The 22,754-nt window shown below is 40.3% G+C and overlaps 1 long non-coding RNA gene across 1 annotated transcript; it reads left to right on the plus strand.

Annotated features, from left to right (window-relative positions):
- The first annotated feature begins 3,192 nt into the window (after nucleotides 1–3,192).
- Nucleotides 3,193–22,111, plus strand: LOC118579381. Its single transcript, XR_004944466.1, has 3 exons — nucleotides 3,193–3,249; nucleotides 21,196–21,338; nucleotides 22,041–22,111. It is a non-coding gene; the product is annotated as an uncharacterized LOC118579381 (long non-coding RNA).
- The last annotated feature ends 643 nt before the right edge of the window (nucleotides 22,112–22,754 follow it).

Raw genomic sequence — 22,754 nt, forward strand, 5'->3', positions numbered from 1 at the left:
TTACAATTATTTAGTGGCAATGCCTCTTTACCAGCATGCAAGGTTCCTATTGTGTGCAAAAGCCAAGCCTCTTATTTGAACAAGTGGTCACATGACTGTTGCTGGGTTCATTTCAAAGATGAAAATGTCCAAATCTCTGCAGTATTCTCATACTTCCTGCTACACATGGTGCTCATGGTAATTCTATTATTTTCCCAGAGGAAAAAGAAAGAAAAGTAGCATTTCAATGCTTAATATGTGCCAGGTGTTATATATCCATGATTTCATTTAATCCTCATGCTAACTCTTAAGCATACACATTCAGGTGTTATTATTTCCATGTTACATTCTATTTCAGTACTGGAAATATTAACTTGGGCCTCATAGATGCCAGGCAAGCTTGCTAGACCTAAGTTATATATCAGTCCTATGTATATATTATTGAAAATAAACCAAGACTCATGATTTAAATCATTTGTCTTAATCTATCGTGGTGGCTTGTGGAGACAGAGTGTCTTTTTTCACTTGGCCTCACAGCCTATCCTCCCTTACAAATGATGCTTGCTGACCATCGCTCACTTGGAGCATAAAAAAATTGTTCTTCAAGCATATTTAACCTATTTTGATCATAAAAATAGACACACGCACACATACACACACAAATTGGTTTTCAGATTTTGATAGATGACAATATAAAGCTCAAACTGCCAACAAGTGGGTATAGTTAAATAATTGAAACAAACTGTATGTGTCTATACCGAGAGATTTAACATTTAAAATCAAGACTCCACATAAGAGTTCTAACCCACCATGTTTGTTTACATGAGATACAATCAGGAAGCACAATGTAGTCTGAAAAATGAACTGCTGCTTGTGTGGTTGTTAATATTACACTAACAGCCGAGGATTTAAACTGCTTCTTATTAGAGAGTCACTGACATTGAAATAAGAATTCCTGCAAGTGCTGAAGAACAACCAGAAGCCACTGTCGAAAAGCAAAGATGACAGTTTTCGCCAGAATTGTCTTGCAGCTCCGATGACTGGACCTACAAAAGAGGAGGCTGGGAGAACAGAGGAGAGTTGCTGTTCTGAACAGGTTTCCTGATGCTGTGGGGAGGCAGGGGCAACAGAAAAGACACAAATTTCTCTAAAGTAGATCACCTGGAGGTCACCCATCTTATTACTTCACAAAATGCTTTTCTTTTTTCTCTGTCTTGGTTCCTATTTTTATCTACAAATGGTAATGAGTTCTGTATGTTTCTGAGAAGGTTAAGTGATGTGTAAAGTGCTTTAGGGCGGTTTGAGTGTATTCCCAGGGAAACGTGAGTGCAGGTAGATGGTGTTCCCTGTGTAATCTAGTATCCCCAGGCTTCCCCATTGCCTCTCCTCTGTTTGGAGGAAGAGCATTGAGTTCTCCCTTGAGAGGAGGGAGGAGGTAAGAAAGAAAGAGCAGGATCTAGGTGGCCAAAAGGAAGGAGAGATGTGGGAAGGAAGGAAGAGGAAGGAAGGAGTGGGGAAGTGAGAAAGGGAAGAGGGAGCGAGAATGAACTCAATCCTAGTGTACCAACCCACAGAGGTCGAGGTTAGAAACCTTTGGAAAGCCTTTAAGAGAGGCTACCCGGCCATCCCCCGGAGAACAAAGGCCTATGAGAAATATGTTGAGATCAATAGCTTTGCAAAACAGAAATATTGGAACAGATTGGTGTGTAAAGAATCTATGTGCATGGAACCAAGATACCACTTCTGGTTGCTCAGGACTTGTGCATGGTGTGTATGGAATTTAGAAATTCACATTATTGAAGAGGGGAAATTGAAACATTTGTAAGAGCTGGTGATCCTGAAGAGGTCCACTAACATCCTACTATCCACCAGACCAGTGGTTCTCAACCTTCCTAATGCGGTGACCCTGTAATACAGTTCTTCAGGTTGTGGTGACCCCAACAATAAACTTACTTTTGTTGCTACTTCATAACTGTCATTTTGCTACAGTTATGAATTATAATGTGAATATCTGCTATGATTCCCGTGAAAGGGTTGTTTGACTCTCAAAGGGGTCAAGACCCTTGGGTTGAGAACCATTACACTAGACAGATGACCCTAGAAAGGCAGCTAGTGCCTACTATTAGTGAGGCAGTTGGGAACCCCTCTTGCATTAGTAGTTGAAGTCTAACCCCATAAAGATGTTCCAAGAATTTTATCTGGTATCCTTAGAGAAACCAGGTCACATCCACCGAGATCCAGTGTTCCCACTCTCACACAATCACGCTTTCCCAGCTACCTGGGTATTTCTTAATTGGACACTTAAAATTAACCACCACAACACCTATGTTTTTTTAAATCAGCATTAGAGTGTATGGCTCTAGCAGGGAAGGGAGTGGGAGTCAGGATAAAGCATGAAAGGAAAAAGAGTCCACTTAATAAAACATGATGCAGGGCTTGTGACAATGGCTGATAGTAGACAGTAGGGCTAAAAGATCTAATTCACTCAATTCTGAATCTTAAGTTAAACACAGACATGAGCAGGCCACGTTTGTACATCTAGGTTATGGCAAACGTGGGAGATGTTGAATGGTGGCATTATTTCCAGAGGAGCTTCCATCTTGAACGGGAGGCCTTGAGAGGAACAGGCAGCTTCTCAGGAAGCTGCTCGTCCATATGACATAAGCAGATGATTTCGGGGCCAGAATGGAATTTAGTAAAATGCTTGTTATGTAGTTCTCCGATGCCCTGAAAGATGAAACATTTACCCCCTGAGATTAATTTTTTACTGACTGATCAAACTCAATGTACTGTTTATGTTCTCTGTAACAGGAATTTTAAAGCACATAAATTTTTAAGTGAGAGTCTGATATCCAAAAAGATACATTACTTTGATCTAAAGTAATTTGAAGTTCAACTGGGTGAAGTACTCCTGCTCCTTAAGCTACTTATTTATAAAATATGGATCTAGTTAATCAGATTTATAGTATGAAGCTGGGAATGTTCTCTGATGCCTGGTGATGGCTAAGGTTCTGAAAACATTTTCCTTCAGAGGCTTCATTATTTATAAGCCACATGCTGGCTTATTGCTGTACTCATCAGGATCTCAGTTTCCTTATCTGTAAAATGGTTGGATGAATATATGACTCCCTCCAAACTCTATTAAGTGTTGTGATTTCACAGGTACAAAGCACAAAAAAGTAAATTCCACTAAACAGAAAGTCCTTCCAACAGTCTATCTGCATGGCTGTAAGCCAAGAGCAGCTGGCAAAGTCTACTCCAAAGATATGGGTAAGTCAGTTTCTATTTACCTATAGTATTTCATTGAGTCACGTTGGCATTCTCAGAATCATTGCTTCTTGTTGTTGTTGTTGTTGTTGTTGTTGTTGTTGTTGTTCTTCTTCTTCTTCTTCTTCTTCCCCTTCTTCTTCTTCTTCTTCTTCTTCTTCTTCTTCTTCCCCTTCTTCTTCTTCTTCTTCTTCCCCTTCTCCTTCTCCTTCTTCCCCTTCTCCTTCTCCTTCTTCCCCTTCTCCTTCTTCCTCTCCTCCTCCTTCTCCTTCTTCATCTTGTTATTATTATTTCTTCTTATTATTTTTATTCTTATCTCAGAATATTTCTTATTTTTTAAGTCCAGTGTATAAAGTATCTTAAGTATTTCTGAGGTTGTAATTTGAGCAGTAGATGGTTTGCAGTATAATCTCATCATTAGGATCCAGGGCTCTGAAAGGTTTTTCTTTTGTTGTTGTTGTTGTTTGTTTGTTTTTAGGGACTTCCACTACAAAAAATATCTTATCTGGTTGTTGTAGAATATTATTTTAAGATGTGTTACATTTGTTTATGCTGTGGAACATTTGTTTAATGATGCAAAGATGTATTGTATTTGTTTATGTTGCATTTGTTTAACTTTGTGAAGCTGTGTTGCTTTGCCTGTCTAAAACACCTGATGGTCTAATAAGGAGCTGAACAGCCAATGGCAAGGCAGGAGAAAGGACAGGCAGGAATGGCAGGCAGCTAGAAAAAATGCGATGAGAATTTTTGGAGGAAAAGATAGAAGGAATGAGAGGGATCAAAGAGGAGGACTTCAGGGGCCAGCCACTCAGCCACCCAGCTATACTGTCAGACTTGGAGTAAGAAAGAAAGAAAAGGTATACAGGAATAGAGAAAGATAAAAGCCCAAGGCCAGAAACAGATGGGATAACTTAAGAAAAGCTGGCAAGAAACAAACCAAGCTAAGGGCATTTATAATTAAGAATAAGACTCCATGTGTTACTTATTTGGGGGCTGGGTGGCGGGACTCCTAAAGATCAAAGAGCAAAAGAGCAAAAACAACCAACAACTTCTGGTGTGTAAGATAGAGTTGTAATATGATACTGCTGCTGTTGATGATGATGCTGTTGATGATGATGCTGTTGATGATGATGATGATACTCTATACTGACCCAGATACCATTCTGAGTGCTTTCCAAATGTCTGCATTCTTTTTCCTAATAGTGCCTACAAAATAGGCACCAGCATTATTCCCTTTTATAGAAGAGGAAAATGTAAATGAGACATTAAATAACTTGCTTATTGTTACCCAGTGGGAAAATGGGTGGGCTAGGGTTGAACACAGGCTGATTAGTTCAAGAGTTCATGATTTTTAACAATTATGCCTACTGTCTCTCTAATGGACACTGGAGCTCCAGTTTATACACATATATAGGTTATGTTAGAGAATTTTCTGGACTGTATGTTTGGATTAGTATTCTCAGTATTTCAGTGATGAACTCTTAGAGGAAGATGACCAGACAGGAACCCTTTGGCTTAGCTTTCTTGTGTTCATTGCTTTAACCTGCCACTAACAACGAAAGCAGCTAATAGATTTTGAGTACCTCTGCACCAGGCAGAGTGTGTTGGGTATTAATTCTGATTGTTGATGCCCACATGGACTATGCTTGGTCCTTTCACCTCACTAATGAAGAGCTTGAGGCTCCCAGATGTTCTGCATCTTCTTGTTGGTCTGATTCCTAGTGAGATCTCAAGAATATCATCTGAATGAGAGGCTGTCTGCCCCTCGATGCTCATGTCAAAGGGTGCTAGCATTAGTGGACCTAGGTTTCTCCATCCCTAAAGTGAGGGAAGCACTAAAATGTCTTTTAACATCATGTCCATCTCTAAATCTTAGAGCCTGCTATTTCTAGGAGTCATGGTTCTCCACTCCCTCCTGGACACAGTATAATTTTAAATTAAAGAATTGATGTTGGTCTTTTATTGGCTTTGGATATCCAAAAATCTTATTAAGTAGCCAAGCAAAACAATACACAAAAATTAGATTATTTTCTTTACTGGAGCCATTTCAAATCAAGTATTACTATTTACATTCTGGAGGATTTTCTTTTACTAGTAAGTATTGTCTGAGCATTTCCTTTCTTCCTTTACACACACTTGAAGGAGTTTCCACTGTGTAGTAATATGCTACACACGAAACTTTCTGGAAGGCAGCATGAGTAAACAGAATGGATATGAGACTGTGTGGCCTTGATGGCCATGCTTGTTGTATGATTTCCATGTGTGTCAATGGGGTGAATGCATCCATGAGTGTGCTTGTGGAAGCCAGAAGTCAACACTGGAAGTCTTCCTCTACTGCCCTTAGCGAGAGACCAGAGATGACCATTTCTGTTAAACCAGCTGGCCAGGGAGCCCTGAGGAGCTGTTTGTCTTGCACCCCAGCACTGGAGTTATGAGTGTATACTGCCACACCAGTTTACATGTGGGATTTAGGCATCTGAACTCAGGCTTCATCTTTGTGCAATAAACATTTTGCCCACTGAGCCATTTTCTCTGGCCCTGATTATTATTTTTACATACTTTATACAATTATTGTTAGGACTTCAAATAATGTCCTTTCATAAATATTGACTTCTAGGTCCAAGAGGGCAAAGAGCTGTTCTACCTACAGCTCTCAGATCAGGGCTGGTGATAGCAGGTTAGCAGTACCAAATGAAGGCCCAGTTACCACATTCTGACCCAGAGGGACATGGCCAGAACTTTCCAAAGCTGGCTTTAGTCCGGTCAAATCCCACTTGTTTGTACATTTTTCTCTTTAATTTTGAGATCCCCTCACTCCTATTTCCAGAGGGTGAAGTATTTTAAATTAAAATTTTCTTTAACGAAAATGTTTGATCTTAGGGTGAAGAACTGTTTTAAGTCAGTTAAATTTTGTAGTTAAAATTCAAATCTTTAAAAGTATCTTCTAAAAGATGGTCCAGAATTTCAAAGGTACTGTGAGTAAAGTTTTTTAGGAAAAACTAGCAGGAGATAGATAGATAGATAGATACAGACAGACAGACAGACAGACAGACAGACTTAGGTAAAAGAAAGATTCACTAATTGCCTGAGAATGATTCCTCACCCGAGAAAAGGATGGCAAGGTGGGTGAGGAAGTGGGGGCATGTGACCAAGTGACCCATGATGTCTTGTTTCTATTTCCTTATCATGTATCCTGCTAAAAGTGGAGTGTTGGAAAAGTGGCTTTAGTCTGCCGGAGAGACTCTTGGCCTTGGTCCAAACCTAACTTAAGTATTATCAGAAATGCATTCTTTACCATGTATAGTACTGACTGGTTCTAATAAGGGCCAGACACTGTAGCCAATTAGGCAGAGCTGTCCATGCTGGCACGGGAGAGAGCACACCCTTATGCTATCTGTCATGTAGAGGTTATCCACCAAGTGTGGCTTTTTGTGACAGGTCCAAGGGACCCATGCCAAAGTGTTTTGAGGGACAGAAATCTTGAAAAGAGTCATCCAGTTTTTGGATTCTTATTTAGGAGAAAGAAAATGATTTAAAGCTTATTTTACTGGGGCAAAACTATAATCTATTTATAATTATGTATATGAATTATTTAAGACAACCAAGGGAGTATGAGCAGGGCTCCAAGGGAAACTTTGATGGAGATGGCTATGGAAAGGGGCTTCATGGAGCAATTTTAGGACTGATAAGATAATGGATGGTTACAATAAAAAGAAAGAGTTGATGTAGGGGAAAGATGAGGTAGTAATAAGGTCATAACACAGAAGTTCACTGTGTACACAAATTCATAGGAGGTCTGCAATTGGCATGGGAAAATACACATGGTTCCAAAATACACTTCCAAACACCAAGTGTTCTTTGCTCTTTATTTATATAGTCTTTATCTCTAAGCAATTCTGAGAGTTTATTTAGAATTCAGATTAGTCTTAATAAAAGCCAAATTAGCTAGGAAGTAAAACTGCTATTCAGAAATGAGGAAGCTAGGCTAGGGAAGGTTTGCATACTCGGCTGCAAACCACTTTGATGAACGCTAGATAGGAAGGAAGGAAGGAACCGTGTTCTCCTGGTCTCCATCCTCACTTCACTACATCATTTCTGATAACAGTTGTGTGCTTTTTGCATGCCAAGCAATTCTCCAACTCCACCTAGGCATGTCTCACAATTCAATTTAATTCTGACACTCTTGTTAGCACACAGCCCACAGGTAAAGGGCCCCATCCCACAGACTGCCCCTACTTAAAATGCCAGACAAGTCTAGAAGGTTAATCAGTACATCAATGTCAATGGGAGGTTCCCTGACACTTAACCTAAGTCAAAACGTTTGCTAGAATGGTGTTTTCCTTATGGCTACTCATTCTTAATATAAGGGTTCAACTCAGAAACAACTGGATAGAAGAAATGCTTAAGACATGGTAAAGGAGAAGGACTATGGAAATCCATGCTCCTCTCCAGGCACATGACCTCCCATGTGTTCATCCACTCAGAGGCTCCCAATACTTATCCTTTGGAGATTTTATGGTGGTTAAAAAAATGTAGGCATGGCTCAACCTGTACTCCTTTCTTCTCCATTAACTTCCAGTCTCTGATCATAAGGTTGGTTTTCATGGCAACTAGCATCCCCCCCCCCCCCTGCCCCCGCTGCCATCCTGAGGCTATCTAGGAGCCCCTGTCTTATTAGTCTACAAGGGACCCTTTTGATTTCAGAAGAGTCTATGGGTTTCAGAAACTATATGCTAGGAGGAAGACATACTACACACACACACACACACACACACACACACACACACACACACAAGTGTTTTTACACATGTATGTCTCCATATACAATTCTTATATTATATTTTATTTTAATGTTTTTAATTGAAATAGAATTACATCAGTTTCACCTCTTCCTTTCCTTGCTCCAATCCCTTCTGTTTACCATCCTCAAACAATGCCCATGTCCTCCCCGACAACTCTCAGTTTGATAGCCTCTTTTTCTTTGGTTGTTATTGTGGCATACATGAGCATACACACACACACACACACACACATGTATATATACATACACACACATATTCACAACCTGCTGAGTCCATTTTTGTTGGTGATGTGTATATGATTTCAAGGCTGGCCATTGTATAATTTTGATTGTATCACTGTTTCACAGACCATGACCCAGATTTCCTTCAGTTTACCCACTGAGGAGGTGATGGGCATCCTGGCCACCATCAGAAGTTAACCCACTCCAAGGGCTAGAGATGAAGCTTATTGGTAGACTGCTTATCTAGCATGCTTGGTGTTCTGAGTTAGACCCCTAGCACCAAGGGGAAAAACAACAAACAAACAAACAAATAACTATTAACACATTCCAGCTGAAAATCATAATTTCATTGAGTCTTGTGATAGAATCATCTCCATTTAGCCTCCCTTGCCACATTTCCCAAAGTGAATACTTTTAGTGATGTAACTTGGGAGAAGGCTGAAGAAGTGCCCCAAAGTAACTCAGTTGAAGATAATGACAGACTTACTTTGGTGGTTAATAAAACTTGTATCACACTGGCCGTATTTACCGTTCAGACAGTGTGATTTCTGACTGTAAAAGTGTAAGCTTGTGGTTGATTTTGTGCTGTTTCTTTTCTTTTAAAAATACATTTCATTTCTATGAGTATGAGTGTTTGCACACTTGTCCATACATCATGTGTGTGCAGTGCTCGCAGAAGTCAGGAGAACACTGGATTCCCTGGAACTAGAGTTCCAGGTGGGTGTGAGCTGCCATATAGGTGCTGGGAGCTGAACTTGGGTCCTCTGCAAGAGCAGTCAGTGCTCTTAACCTCTGAGCCATCTCTCTAGCTCCAGTAGGGCCAATTTCTGCCTACTTCCTGTGCATATATGACCTACATCACTGGCAAAAAGGCATGATGTGAACATAGTTTTTTACAAACACAGTTTTCTACATACCTTGTGGGTCATGACTTTATCTTGGGGACATGGAAACCTGCCTTGGTTCTCTGTTGGCCCCAAGCTTCTCAATTTTTAACAAGACTGAGGTGACTCCCTTGGGGTCTTAAAGGGCATGTGTTGAAGACAAGCAGAAATCCAGTTCTCTTGACATTTTCTGAAGCTTGTTTCAGTCCATGGCAACACTGGTCTTACCTATGGAGTCAAAATAGAAGCCTGAAAGGTTTGTACTAGAACCTGCCTCAGTTTGATTTTGAGATGCTGTGAACAGTCAGGGAGCTTGCAAACCTTTGGCCCAAAGTTGTTTTATTGTAAATTTTTGAGAACTTATCAAAGATATACTTCTCAGGGATGCCTTTCCTGCATTTGCTGGGGTCTCTGGCAGTCCATGTAGGAGAACATTGTAAAAATCTAGGAGGCATGCTTTTCATTCCCTGAGAAAGACCCAATTCTAGCCTCCATGTCCAGACAGACCACACAGAGTCAAACCCAGGTGAAACTAGCCTCCAGCAAGGATGAAACTGTCAGTCCTAAGATGTTTCTCCAGAATTTCTAGAGCTCTCTGGGGAGAAAGAAAAGATTCGATCTCTTAAAGCCAATCTCTGTGATAGAAGAGCTAAGTGGAAACGATGGAGCTGCCATGAATGGGTTGCTAGTGATGAGCCTAAGTGGCATTTCAAAGGCTTGGACATTTCTCTGATACCAAGGACAACTTTTGGTTCTTCCAAGTATAAAGGATGCTAATAAATTACTATATTGCCTCTCAGGAATCATATTTGCATTTTAATGGGGGGTATCCTGGAGAGAGTATCAACCCAAAGGAGAAAATCGTATAATGGGATTTTCAGCCACTTTGACATAGCAGTAGGGAAGGTGTGTGTGTGTGTGTGTGTGTGTGTGTGTGTGTGTGTGTGTGTGTGTGTGTGTGTTGTGTAAATGTGCTTTGTGGAAAGGCTCCAGTCTCCCAGTGAATCAGTAACTCTAACTTATACTGAAACATAAACTGCCAAAGTTACTTCTGGAACCCTCTACTGTGGATGCCATTAGAGTCTGTTAATAAAAAGGGATCCATCCAGTCTGGCCCTTCTAAACAGTGGACTGCATTGTAACTGTTACAAAGCAAGAGAACATTCAATGTATGACTGTGGACTGGCTGGCAGAATGCACTGGGTAAAAGATGCATAGGACACAGGGACAGTGAGCATGAAACACCACCATTGCATGTAAATGTATTCTCTATTCTAAAGATATGTTTAGGATTCAGTTATGTAAGCTATAGGTGTACACTTTGGATCTAGTATAGATTTCTGTCCTAAACTTGAATGAAAATAAATATTACTTTATTTTTAATAATAACAAAATAGAAAGAATCTACTAAACAGCCTCAACTCCAGTGGGGACTGCCTGCCTATATCTGTACTTGGGTAGGAATTATGAGGAATATATGTAAACCTCATTATGGAGAACCACATCCTCCTGGGATGTCTGGCTTACGACAGGGAAGAACTCAGGAAATTTTATCCCCTGAAGTGCCACATAGCAGGTTTTGGGAAAGGGAGAAGGTCATCTCCCTGTTTTTGGCAGAACCTGAAGAATAAAGGAAGGGGAATTGGTTTATTCCAGGCCTGAGTAGTCCTTGATCTGCTACTGCCTGGCTCTGTGGGCTTGTTGGCTGCATCCTAGTCAGAAGCTAGAGGATCCAGATGACTCCTGGCAGCCTTCTCCAAACCAGGCATCTTAGGAGCAGTGCTGCCATGGAACCTGCTCTGCAAACGACTTTGGCTAATTAATTTTGGAGAAGGTGCATGGTGAAGAGTGGCAAAGCTTTAACTTACTGTCTCCTCAGGTCCGCTACAGATCGTGTCCACATATTGTTACATCTTGGCTCTGCCTCAGCTCCCATTTAGTCCTGTTGAATGGCTGAGTTCATTTGCCACTTGGCAGAGTAAAAAATGAGGTCTTGAAGTTTGTAATTTGGTAGTTCTTATTTATAAAAAAAAATGACATTTTTCTACTCATTTTTTTTTTTTTTGCAAAAACTACAGAAAACAAGACAATAAAAGTCACTCATTTCAGGTATGATTATTATGGGTTTGACATATTTGTTTCTCCACTGTGAACTTGCTCATTTTATAATGAGCATATTGTTCTATATATTCTTAAAATTCTAATTTTTGTTTATTCTATGTCAGAAATATCTTCTTACCTTTTAAATTTTTCAGTTTGAAATTGTGTCATTTATGGGTTTATAGAATGTCATTGCATGGCTACATCATAATTTGGAAACAAACCTTTATAGTGATGGCTCAGATTTACCTGGTCTGTCATGCAACTGTCTCTTACTGATGTGCTCTGAAGTTATATGAGGTGCTATTAAAAGCATAGGCTTATTATGGCAGTTAATTTTATATATCCATTTACATAAGCTATGGTGCCTCATTGCTTCCACTAATCTCTGATTTTGATGTTTCTGGGAAGGTTATAGATATGATCAACATTTATATCAATTGACTCTAAGTAAAAGACATTATTGTAGGCTCTAATAATTGAAGGTCTTAGAGGAAACATAGGTTTTCTGGAAGAGAGAGAAAATCCATTTCAAGACTGTAACAGATATTCTAGCTTGCAGCTTCCCAGTCTGGTTTACATATGTCAGGTTGATGATGGCAACATCATTTCTTATGTGAGTTTCTAGCATGCAGCTTTGCCCTGCAGATTTTAGTCCCACTAGCCTCCCCCATGGCTTTGGGCAATTCCTTGAAATAAAATATACTACCTGTTAGATCTATTTCTCTGATGAATCACAGTTGACATGCAGATGAAATCTATCACATTTGCTTTGAGATTGTAGTAGGGTACCATTTCTCTATCTCATCAGCTAGACTGCCCACAAGAAGTCTGTTATAAATTTTCCTGATATTAATAGGAAAATATTTGCTTACAGTTAAGATTTTTGGTTTTTTGAGACAGGGTTTCTCTGTGTAACAGCCCTAGCTGTCCTGGATCTCACTCTGTGAAGCCAGGCTGGCTTCAAACTCAGAGATCCACCTGCCTCTCCCTCCTGAGTGCTGGGATTAAAGGCATGCACTACCAAGCTCAGCACTTACACCCAAGTTTTATAAAATATGCTTCAGAGTGTTGGTAAGATGCCTGGAGTCCCCCACATGTGGGCAGAATTAGAGTTTTCTCCTCGATTTCAATTTGTCACTTCCCTTAAATTTTTCTCTTATCTGTGAGATTTCTTAATTCCTTGTGGGAAAGGACAAGATACAAGAAATGTGGTTCTACTGTCTATGTTTTGTTCTTCTTTTAACTTCAGGGTGACTGTTTCCTTCTTCTCTCTAGCTGAACAGATTAATTTTCCCCTTCCTTCTTCCTAAAGACTGGAAAGCCATGAAAGCAATTCTACTCTCTTTCCTCCTGTTTCTACCTGAATATTCTATATCCTGTTATTATAATGGCTTCTTGTTTAGTTGTCTTTAGGAGGGTGGTGGCCCTCTACTTACACCCTGTGAAGGGTGACTGGACTAGCCCTCAGGTGTTTAGGCTGGTTAGATAGAGCTGACCAGTAGATGAACCTAGAGACAATCAAGCAGATTGTCTTGATCGACTGGGCTTAACTAACCCAATTAACTTGATTTATTATTATTTCAACTTAACTAACCCAATTAACTCAATTTATTATTATTTCAATCTGACAGCCCATGTTTAGAAAAGTTCTTTTGTAGGGAAAATACACCTACAAACTCCCAATAATATGGTTGCCTGAACAAGACCAGCACAATGGTAATAGCAATTGACATGCCAGTCTAGACAGAGGACATTTCTCATGCTCCTACCTCTATACGAAGAGCCCCAGGAGTCAATAGCTGCTGAGAGCGGGAGATCAGATGCCTCTGCAGATGAACTCTCATATAGGTTGTTTAATCCCTGAAGTCAGCTCCATACACACGGACATGGAGTAGAGCTGAACGGATGCAATTGGCTATATATACATGAGTGCACATGTATTTGTATATATACTGGAATATAAACAAGCAAAACATATTTGGGAGCTCTTGGGTATATTCTTATAAATGTTTATACATGTAACAAAAATAAAATAGAGATCATGAATTTGGGAAGGGAACCTCAAGGGAACTGGATGGGGAGAGGGAGGGAGCAAGAATGATGTAAATTTTTAAGTCATTTTGTTGTATCGAAATTCTCTGCATAAATGTAGTTCAATGGTGGCCATCAGGAACCTAGGTTCATATGGTAGATGAGTCACCTCACAGATGTGAAATTCATAGACATACATTAATAACTCCAAAACTCAGAACTGCAAAATATCAGCCAACCCCAGGTCCATATTTTGCTTACAGTAAATGCTTTTTTGGCTGATAGTTACATTAAAATTACATAGGACACACAAATATTCAAGGTAGAAGGCATATGACAGCTACTACTTCACCTGTCCAGGATTATTTTATCCTTTGATGACAGGAGGCTGTGGCAGCTTGGCACATTTGGGATCCCAGAAGGCAATTTGAGCCAGGCAGCCAGAGAAAGAAGAGGCATCAGTGATTTCCAGCAACTAAGGAACATGTGGGGAGCATGGCGCTCAGAAAGGAGCATTCTCTCATTTCCTTCTCCAGGGAGTACAGAGTGTAACAACATCTAATGTCTTTTGTAAAATCCTTCCTGCATTTCTTGTTCATTCTTCCAAATGGCAAACATAGTTTGAGTTCCAGAATTTGGATTTAGCCTCAGAGTTTTTCTAAACACCACTTGCCTGATGTTTCTTTAATATGGAGATTAAACGCAAACATGAAATTAGCTTCCTTGGAACATTCACTTTGAACTTAGTTTCCCTGCTACTGAGGAGATGATCTTTTGAACTGATGCCTTGCCACATCGACAGTGTTTTCAGAGCTTGGATGTCAGCCAGCCTCACTTAGCCCGTTTTCTTTATTTAGCTTGCTCAATATTATTGGCAGGTTGCTTCCACCAAGACCCATATGTTCTGAAGGATTTTTGATAACTTCAAGTAGATTCGATATCTTTCATGGGAAGTTGTGCTCACTGGGTAGAAAGACCGAAGTGCCAATTATAATAGCAACCACAGAAGTTGAGTTGCTTTTGTTTCATTGGACATAGAAGGGGATAATATGGAGGCCTCAGGATTGAACATTCCAAGCAAAACATGACTGAAGGACTTTGGAATAAATGGTGTGTCTTTCCTGAATGACCTTGGAGGATATCTTGAGATACTGTCAGTTTTCTCTGGTCTTATAATTTGAAGATCATCTTTACCATCCAGGAAGAATTTAGTTTTCTTTCTATGTTGGCAAATGTATGAAATCAGCATGATCTGTACCAGTCTTCTAGTAACTTCTGGTCCCTGCGGATAACCAGCAGTGTAACTAAGGAAAGACGGAAGCTTCCAGGGATGCTGAGTTGTTGCTTTGGTAGCCTTGCTTGTTGCTTTCTCATTCGCTATTCTTGTTCATAATGTGGAAAATTGTTTCTAAGCCTGTAAATATTAGGAGCAGCACCAATGAGACGTGGGAAATAGCCTTCTAATTTGCACATCACACATTTAATGTATGATGATTTGATTGTGTAAGAAAAACTACACAGATTCAACAGTGGCTTTTATACATTTTTGGAAGTTACCTGTGGCACGGCTAGTCATCCTTTAAAGTAGAACAGTACTTTAAGCCTAATAAAGTAGGAAAGCATCTCATTTTGTGCATTTTCCATCCTCAAAACCAGTGTGCCACATGCCAGCTTGTGAAGTGAGAAGGTATTATAGGCAGTGAAAGAGGGTGAAACTGGGAAGACAGAAGCAGTGGGCAAGAAGTTGGGGACTACGGAAAATTCCATTGTTCAGGAAGCCTAAAAGGAAAATAGGGGAGCCAACAGGCGAGAATGGGGGTTGTTGTGTGGGAATTAAGAGTTGGGAACAGATGAGCAGAATGCCGCTCTCACTTGTTGATTTCAGTGGTGGTTACTTTAATGATCTGAGACAAAATATTTTCCTCCACATGCAATTTCTTTCACCGTCTACTATTTATGATAGATATCAGTGGACATTTGTAAGAAAGCAATTTTTCAGATAATTCAATTAAATTTTTTTTTTGTTTGTTTTTGTTTTTGTTTTTTTTTTTTTTGTTTTTTTGAGAAAGGGTTTTTCTTTATAGCTCTGGCTATCCTGGAACTTACTCTGTAGACCATGGTTGTTGTTGTTTTTTTCCCCCCTTTTTAGGGGCCTGCTACCCAGCTCGCAAATAAATTCATACATGGAGGCCTTATTATTACTTATGAATGCCTGGCCTTAGCTTAGTTTCTTGCCAGCTTTTCTTTTTCTTTTTTCTTTCTTGGTTTTTCAAGACAGGGTTTCTCTGTGTAGTTTTGGTGCCTGTCCTGGACCTCACTCTGTAGACCAGGCTGGCCTTGAACTCACTGAGATCCTCCTGGCTCTGCCTCTTGAGTGCTGGGATTAATGGCATGCTCTACTGCCCAGCCAGCTTTGCTTAACTTATCCCATCTACCTTTTGCCTCTGGGCTTTTCCCATTCTTTTACTTCTGTAAATCTTACTCTTACTCTGTGGCTTGCTGGATGGCTGGGTGGCTGGCCACTGGAGTCCTCCTCCTTCTCTCTCATTCCTAGATCTTTGTCCTTTCCCAGAATTTTTCTTCTACATATTCTCCCTGCCTGCCAGACCCGCCTATCCTTTCTCTTGCTTTTCTATTGGCTGTTTATATCTTTATTAGACCATCAGGTGTTTTAGACAGGCACAATAACACAGCTCCACAGAGTTAAACAAATGCAACATAAACAAAAGTAACACACCTTAAAATAATATTATACAAGATTTTCTCCTTTTTGTCTAAATAAAAATGAGAGGGTTTTAACCTAAACATAGTAAGACTATATACAATAACAATTATCAAGTAAGGATTATATTCACAATATTCTGTCCATTTGAAGTTAGCATATTCAGAGAAAATAATGCATTATCTACTCTATCTTAGTGAATCCAAAGTTTTACATCTAACTTACTTTCTATCATAACTAAGAAAAACTGCAACTATAACTATCTAGTCTTCAACTTCATCAAAGACACAGAAGGATGTAATATTGCCTAACAAGAGAGACATTTGGCTGTCTGGACAGTCACCCAAAGTTCCTCTTTGGGGCATCCATCTTCAGCCTATAGGTCTAGAGTATCCGGCAGACTCTTCTATGAAGCAGGAATTTTGAAGGACTGTCCTGCATTGTTTTGGCAAAGTTCAACAGTCTTTTTCCTATGTGTCCTGCATGTCCATCCTGCCAGCACATTGTCAGCAGTCAAAGGCTAGAGCAGTTTCTTTTGCCCAGTGGCTAACCTTGCCACAATGAAAGCAAACTCCATAAGGAGTTTCTTCAATGCCCATCATGTCTGAAGTAAATTGCTACTGCCAGGAACAGATGTGTCTCAATGTCATGAAAAACCTTAAGTTAATAACACATTTAAAATGCCATATTCTGCCAGATGGTGGTGGTGCACACCTTTAATCTCAGCACTTGGGAGGCAGAGCCAGGCGGATCTCTGTGAGTTTGAGGCCAGCCAGGCGGATCTCTGTGAGTTTGAGGCCAGCCTGGGCTACAGAGTGAGTTCCAGGACAGGCTCCAAAGCTACACTGAGAAACCTTGTCTCAAAAAACAAACAAACAAAGCCATATTCTATAGCTCTTTCAAGTATTTGAAGATTATCTCTCTAAAATATATCTGTTTCAACCTAGAAACCATACCTAACATCTACAAATTTGATTGTTATAAATGACTAACCCCTAACTTATGTTTCTTGATTATCCCATATAGTTTATAAAAATAGCTTTCAAAAACTAGAATTTTACTTTACACTCCAAATGAACTGTATAGGTACAATACCTCAAACAAAAATAGCATACATACAGTATGTTGTAACAAAAATAACCTTAAATTTGTGTAAATAGACAAATTAAACAAGAGTAGAAATATATATAAACAAAAATAACTTTAAATTTGTGTCAGTATTCTATATTCCCCTAAATGATAACAAACATCCATAACCCACCAAATAAACAAAAGCCTCCCATACCCCTCTTGGGAATGTTGGTGTAGTTTTCTCCATACTTCTTCCTACTGTCTGTGGACAAAGTATCTTTGGTGTCTCAGAAAGAAACTTTTGAGATAATGACCAAGTCCTGGGAAGATTAGCAGTAACCTTTGCTGATAGATATTACCTGTCAAGTTTCAGGAAGTCTCATCTGATCAGACCTATGTTGATATTTTATTTGTGCTGAAATGTGATTTTATTTGTATAAATAAAGTTGCCTGGGGATCAGAGCTAAGAGCAAGCCATTTAGCAGAAGTCCAGCGGTGGTGGCACACGCCCTTAATCCAATCACATGGCAGGCAGAGTCTGTGTGTTCAAGGACACAGCCTAGTGGTGACCCGAACCTTTAATCTCAGTACGAACTATAGAGACCTGGAGGTCTGTATAGACAGGCAGTGATGAGGAAGTCATGTGGTTGGATTTAGAACCAATGAGAAGGCAGAACAGAAAGGCAGTAAAAAGACAGGACACAGGAAGAAGGTCTCTCTCTCAGGGGAAGGATGGCAGGGAGTGGTGAGATAAGGTGTTCTTAGCTCTTGGCTACTGCTCTGATCTCTGGGCTTTTAACTCTGCATTTGGCTCTGTTTTTCATTTAATAAGATGGTTTAGAATTTCATCTACACAAACCTGATCTATATTAACCCTGAAGGAATCCACAGCCTCTCATTTCCTGTGGGAGCAAAACTGCAAGGCATTTTTTATTTTCATTTGACAAATATATTTTTTGACTTTTTAAAAGTTAAGGTATTCCTAAAGCATATAGGCTGGTTTATTTCAACAGTCCCTCTTTCAATTCCAGATCTCTTTGCATCTGTCCTTTGCTTTTCAACAATCAAAAAATTCAAAATCAACACAATAACATACAGGATCTGTGTATTTCCCATTTTACATGGCTTTTTTAAAAATATTTCTTTTACTCTCTCTTTAAAGACTTTATTATTATTGTTAAACTGTTCATTTCTCCTTCTTAGGTCTACACACATTGTTAAACACACTGTAACCTGCTTAGAGGGTTTTCTGTCTGGCCTCTTTTACTTTTACTGTGTATCTCTAGTCTCTTTTGACCTTACGAGCAAACTTTTAAACTGCTAAGGTACACTTGGGATGTCTGGGGGGGGGGGTGGGGGCTCTCAGCTGGCTCTGCCCACTTCTCAGGTCCTGAAAGGCAAGCACGAACCAGCCAGTCAGAGGTTTGTCTGACCAGGAACTGCTTTCTACCTCCCTAGAGCGCTAGAATGCCGATGCTTGCACTATGGCAGGTATTTTTATTTAGTTTTTGGTTCCTACTTAATGTACTGGCTGCTCAAGGGCTCAGTGACAGGAAGAAACTTACGGCCTGAAACTCTTAAAGGAACATATACAATGTTTTTTTCTTCAGCTTTCTTAAGCCCTTTGTGGAAATATGGGCCACGTTGGATCGCCAAAGTGGTGTTGGTTGGTCTTTGGTCTTTTGGAGGAAGGCCCGATACCCAGTTCCCAAATAAATTTACACATGGAGGCTTATACTTACTTATGAATGCCTGGCCTTAGCTTGGCTTAGTTTCTTGCCAGCTTTCCTTAACTTATCTTGTCTACCTTTTGCCTCTGGGCTTTTCTGGTTCTCTTACTTCTATAATCTTCCTCTTACTCCGTGGCTTGCTGTGTAGCTGGCTGGCTTCTGGAGTCCTTCCTCCTCCTTCTCTGGCTGCTCCTAGATCTTAGATCTCTCCTCCCAGTTTTCTCCTTCTATACATACTCTCTGCCTGCCAGCCCCACCTATTTTTTCTCTTGCCTTGCTATCGGCCAGTTCTTTATTAGACCCTCAGGTGTTTTAGACAGGCACAAGAACACAGCTTCACAGAGTTAAACAAATGCAACATAAACAAAAGTAACACACCTTAAAACAATACTCTGCAACACAGCTGGCTTTAGACTCAGAGATTCGCCTGCCTCTGCTTCCAGGGTGCTAGGATTAAAGGCGTGTGCCACCATCCCTGGCTTTACTTTAAAATTTTTGTAAGTTAAATTTTCCATAGGATTAAACTCACTTGCCCCTTCATGGATCAGGTTCTATTTTGAATCTATATACTATATTTTAGAAACATTTTAGATTTGATTAATTCATTCGATTAAATGCTTGATCAGTCTTAATTAGGAATGGTCAGAACACCAAGACCAAATCTTTCTTGGTGAGGATAGTGTTTTATGACCTGTAAACACTTGACTGTCAGGAAAAATGGTTCTACCGTTAACAACTGCTTGAAAAGCTGTATGGGAAAAGGCCCTATATACTGCTGAGGGGAGTGTAAATAGTCCAGCCACTGTGGAAAGCCATGTGGGATCACATGTGACCCAGTTCCACCACTCCTAAGTATATACCTGGAGGGCTCGGAGCCCATCAGAGAACTGGGAATCCACGGCAACTGTGACGCTGTTAGTCGTAACCACGTTATAGAATAAGTCTATAAACAAATAAATTCATGAAAAATGTGGCACACAACAGAGTTTTATTCAGCCATAAATAAAATTCAAATCACATGATTTTCAGGATGGTGGATGGAACTGAGATCATAATATTAAATAGAATAATATAAACTTAGAAAGACAAATATACCAAATGTGTGTGTGTGTGTGTGTGTGTGTGTGTGTGTGTGTGTGTATGTGTGTGAGATGAACACAGAAGAGGGGCTTTTTGGGTGCAGGATATGGAAGGAGAAGGAAGTAATAGGGATAAGCATCTGTGAATATCTCATATTTATATGATAAGATACGTGTGTGTGTGTGTGTGTGTGTGTGTGTGTGTGTATGTGTGTGAGATGAACACAGAAGAGGGGCTTTTTGGGTGCAGGATATGGAAGGAGAAGGAAGTAATAGGGATAAGCATCTGTGAATATCTCATATTTATATGATAAGATACGTGTGTGTGTGTGTGTGTGTGTGTGTGTGTGTGTGTAATAAGGTAATAAGACCTTACTTAAAAGTGCTAGAATTAGTCAAGGACAAATACCTATTCTTGTTCATATTGTGAAGGTAGATTTTTTTTTTCTTTAAGGGGAGACTATTTGGGAAGAAGAGGACCAGCTAAGGTGGGGTAGAGTGAGGGGTGGGGGAGAGGACAAGGGAGGCCAATGAAGGGGTACAAATGACCAAAGTACATTATATATAAATGTATGAAACTCTCATAATGAGACCCATTCTTTTTTTTTTTTTTCAGAGCTGAGGACCGAACCCAGGGCCTTGCACTTGCTAGGCAAATGCTCTACCACTGAGCTAAATCCCCAACCCCGAGACCCATTCTTTTGTACAGTTAATTTATGCTAATACAATGTCAAAAAAGTAGAATCACTATTTTACATTGAAGTTCTGATTGGAGTTGGCACTGAGTGTGTTGGGCATACTACAAACATTATTGTATGAAATCATTATACATTTCAGAGGATCATGAAGTTTGCGTAAAACTCTGGAGGCCATACAGTGAGTGGGAGACGGAGCTCAGTCACATCTGGGGACAGACCCTCCAGGCTCCATCCTGACCATTTTCACTAGGTACTTTCAGTATTCAGTTTTCGCGGCAGACGTTTTCCATAAATATACCACTTTTCCTTTCAACACACAGGTCAGCCACTAATGTTAAACCACATATCCCCCGGGTCTTCTTTGCGTATTTCTTGTCTAGTCTGACAGGATCATGTGTTTAGGGCCTGAGAAAGCTTTGATTGGAGAACTGTTTGGAAGCTCTTGGGTGTGTTTTCAGGCTCTGTCTTCTGCCTTTTTGATATTTCTGAAAGAGATGGCAACACTAGAGGATCCTGAATGCTGGATAGAAGCATTCTAGAATCTTCTATCTCATACTCTTTTTTTCTTTTTTTCCTTGTTGGCTTGCTGTCTTTTCTAAACTTTGGAGACTCCAGAATAATTCCAGATGAAGAAATGGGCAGAATGCTGGACTTTCACAGGAGAAATCTCTGCTTCAGCCTTAAGGATCAATGTTGATGCAAACTACAGGGCCTGTCCAGAAGGAAGAGGGAACCAGATAAAACCTGTTTGGTAAGTCTCCCAATTTGTGTGGACCTACTCCCTGCACTCACCTTTTTATTTGAGATATTAAATTGAGATAGTAATTTGTTAAAAATTTTAAAAAAGGCTTTGGCTTTCACACCTTTAATCCCAGCACTCGGGAGGCAGAGGCAGGTGGATCTCTGTGAGTTCGAGGCCAGCCTGGTCTACAAAGCGAGTTCCAGGAAAGGTGCAAAGCTACACAGAGAAACCCTGTCTCGGACCCCCCCCACCCCCACCCCCGCAAAAAAAAGGCTTTGGCAATATGACTGGCAGATGCTTAGGACTTTGGAGAAATCTTGAATAACAAAGATGGTTTTTATGGCCTCGTACCTTTTCTTGGCCTGAATAAAAGCATTCTGACTGTGGGAATCAGCAAAGGGAAATTCTTCAAGCAGTTCACGTGTGTGAACTTCTCTCCTGTCTCTCGTTTCCTCCTTGCCCTTTTCATTTTAAATTAATATCTTCTATATATGAGTCCGTGCTGGTGGCTGGGAAGATAAAGACAAGCCAGATATGGATCTTCAATATATTAACACTCTCCCTGATTACATCCTCATTAGTATAGTGATAAAGTAGGTTAGAAACAAACCAAGAGTTAATATGCTAGAGGAGCTCAATTTTCACTTTTAAAATTGTACGATGAACATTTGCTGAGGGACACAAGTGACCAGGTTTTGTGATGCTACACAGGACAAGCTGTTATTATCCACGCTGAGCGGAAAGTCTGGTGGTGAGCAGGGACCTGTAATCAGCTCTTTACATAAAAGGTCAGTACTGAATCCTGTTGTAAGAAAACAAAGGATTTTCATTGTGCTAAAAGCCAAATGTTTCTTAAGAGCGGCTAAGACATGTTCCTTTGGTCTGGACTCGGGGGAGGGCGGATTTGAACACCAGATGAGGGGAGGAAGTGTTGGCTTCTGAGTGAGGGTGGACAATAGCCGTCAGAACACCTGCTGACATGGCGTAGCATTTGCTCCACCATTCTGAAAACTCAGCGCACTGTGTTAACCTAAGAAGAGTTCTTAGGACATGTCTGTGAGGTGGACCCTCTTGTCATTTCACATAGGAGCAAAGGAAGCAGAGACAGGTCCAGTGATTTGCCCAGAGCCACGCGGACAGGGAGGCTCATTCTGAAACTAGAGTCCAGTCAGTCCGGCTCCTAAGTCTATGCTGTCTGTCAGCCTCCTTATTAACAAAGTGAGAAACGGTGGGTGGCCGACAACAAGGAGAACAGTGGGACTTGAGAAGGTCAGTGTGGGGGAACTGTGGGAAATACATTGCAAAGGAGTTGGGGGGCCATGCTGTGAAAGGCTGTGACAGAATATGAGCAGGAATTTCCTCTGGCAGAAAAAAGGGGGCACTGAGGACTTTTAGTGGGCAGCGCTGTGCTTGGAGCTGGGCTGC

Source organism: Onychomys torridus, chromosome 3 (assembly GCF_903995425.1).
Source record: "Onychomys torridus chromosome 3, mOncTor1.1, whole genome shotgun sequence".
Classification (NCBI taxonomy): domain Eukaryota; kingdom Metazoa; phylum Chordata; class Mammalia; order Rodentia; family Cricetidae; genus Onychomys; species Onychomys torridus.